The sequence below is a fragment of the Nansenia antarctica genome, assembly GCF_963989245.1.
Source record: "Nansenia antarctica genome assembly, chromosome: 1".
Taxonomy (NCBI): Eukaryota; Metazoa; Chordata; class Actinopteri; order Argentiniformes; family Microstomatidae; genus Nansenia; species Nansenia antarctica.
In genome coordinates this window covers 71,789,730-71,792,229 of record NC_137674.1, presented here as the reverse complement: position 1 = coordinate 71,792,229, position 2,500 = coordinate 71,789,730, and positions in this window count along the sequence as shown.

Below are 2,500 nucleotides of genomic sequence, written 5' to 3'. Positions count from 1 at the left end.
TAGTCCTAGATGATCTAAACGGGGAGAGGGGGAAAGGTCTGGATAGTTGTTGTTCTATCTGGTAGCTAGAGGAACTACGCTCCATGTTCCAGTGCAGTGTGGTTTCACAGTCATTGTGCCTCTGCTCTGACACAGTGGATTGGCACTTTCTCTCATGTGAGTCAGCACGCTTCTGCATCCTGTTACTGCCACCGAAACATTGCTGTCATAGACAACAAACACTGCGGAATATAGAAGAATAGAATAGAGACCGATTGAGTTGAACTGAGTTTAATGTAAGATTATTTTATTGTCCGTAACATAAGGGGAACGGAAATTCCTCTCCCCGCCCCGCCCCCTGAGACACACATATGTAGCCCCAGACGTGCACATCCACAAAGATGATTTGTGTAACGCACCGTGAAAGGAGAGGAGTGTCTATAGAGGATAGATTAGTAGCTAACTAGAATCGTCTGCCTTGACCGTGTCATACATCACGGCATGATGTTCAGCTTGGAGGGCTACCCAAACAGCTGAGAACTTGGCAACCTCTAATACACAACACTCACATGGTAATGTACTATACTGTATGTATTCATAAGAATGATTAGGAAGCCATAAAAGGAGACCGCTCCACCCAACAATAACGTTGTATCTTGATTTGATTTTGAGGATGTAGGACAGTGAGTTATTTGTTGTGTTGTACAGAGAAATGGGTTTGTTGACCAGACCCAGCCCCTCCCTGTTCTCAATGACAGGACTTCCTGATTCTGCCGACAGAGAGGAAGAGAAGAAGATCATCTTTTCCTGTTCCTGTGCAGATGGCTGTATTCGCTGGCAGAAGATAGGAGGTTCAACTCTTGCAAATATATTAAAAGCGTGTGTGTGTGTGTGTGTGTGTGTGTGTGTGTGTGTGTGTGTGTGCGTGTGTCTGTGTGTGTGTGTGTGTGTGTGTGTGTGTGTGTGTGTGTGTGTGTGTGTGTGTGTGTGTGTGGATGTGTGCATGTGTGCGTGCATGTGTGTGTAAATTGAGAGAGGAGGGTGGGGGGACACTTGTTGCAAGATGCAACCAGCTTGTAAATGACGAAACTCAGATAAGCTCTGAGAGCGGTTGACCGTTCCTGAGTAAGACATCTTTCCTCACCAGGGATTAAAGTCTTGTTCCTGACACAGAAACCCAACTCTAACACTAAGCCATTCAGCGGTTCAAGGCTGTAACTTGTGTTATGGACTGGGAGTTAGTATGAATGTGAGGTCTTGTCATGTGTCTTGTGTGTCTTGGTATGATGTCTGCCTGTCTGACAGACTGAGTGAGGTCACCATCATTGAGAACACATAATGCATTCACATAATGTACCACCACCCTGTCAGCCCATTGCTGCCATAACAGACTGCCTGTGTGTTGTATGCTATGTTATATGCTAGCATATCAGCCCAATAGTTTCAGGTCTTATGATGCTGTTTTTCTCTGTGTACTGTCCACATTACAAGAGATTTGGTGAGGCTGCATTCTCATTTTATGCACCCAAATTGTGGAATGCACTGCCAGTTTACATTAGGGATGCAACCTCAGCAAATACTGTATGTTCAAGTCAAGACCAAAAACCCATCTTTTTAATATTGCCTTTAAATGACTAAATAATTAAATTATGATTATTATATACAACACAGTAGACTCTGTGTGTTAGAAAATGAGAACGTATTTTATGAACATGAATGACAATGAGAAGTAGGCAAGGAGCATGTTGCGTTATGTTATGGAGTAGAAGCACAATGAGGTACAATGTGACTGTTGAGTTGTTGCTGACATGACAATCCGTAAGAGGAAGTTCTTAGCAGCTTCTTACACACAGCACAAAGGCTCTTCTCTGTGGGTGGTTTACACATTTCCCCACAAGGTTTCAACCAACCACTGTCCACTAAATGCGGTTTGAATGGACAGATGTATGACTTTCATAGATACCCAATGGACTGGCAGAAAAACAGCCTGTGTCTCCCATACACTGTCCTAGTCAGGTCCAAGTCATGTCCAAAGGAATGAAATTCCATACGCATTCATTATCATTATCATTAGCTGGATGATGTCATAATCATGCAAACCACAAAAAAACAGTCCCACAGTTTCACCCAACAGCATACCACAGAATATCATTTGCATAAGAATATTACTTTTATTTCTTTGTGCCAGTTTGAGAATAGAGATGACATTAACACAAATAAGGCAACTTGTACTCAGCACAAGCCTGTCAAGCAAAGGAAAGAAACAATCTCTCTCTCCATCTCACTCTGGATATCAATAATATGGTAACAATCTTTTAGTCCTGTCAGAAATACTCAAGAATAGTAGGCTAGTTTTAGTAGAAGAAGGGAATTATTATTGTATGCCTACTTTGGATGCCATGCCTCAATGTGATGATTTAGCCAACATAAGACTATCCAGCCTATGTGTGTAGAAATTCTTTAGATTACATAAAGACTGTTTTAGTGTAGCCTATTAGATACAGTACCAGTCAAAGGTTTG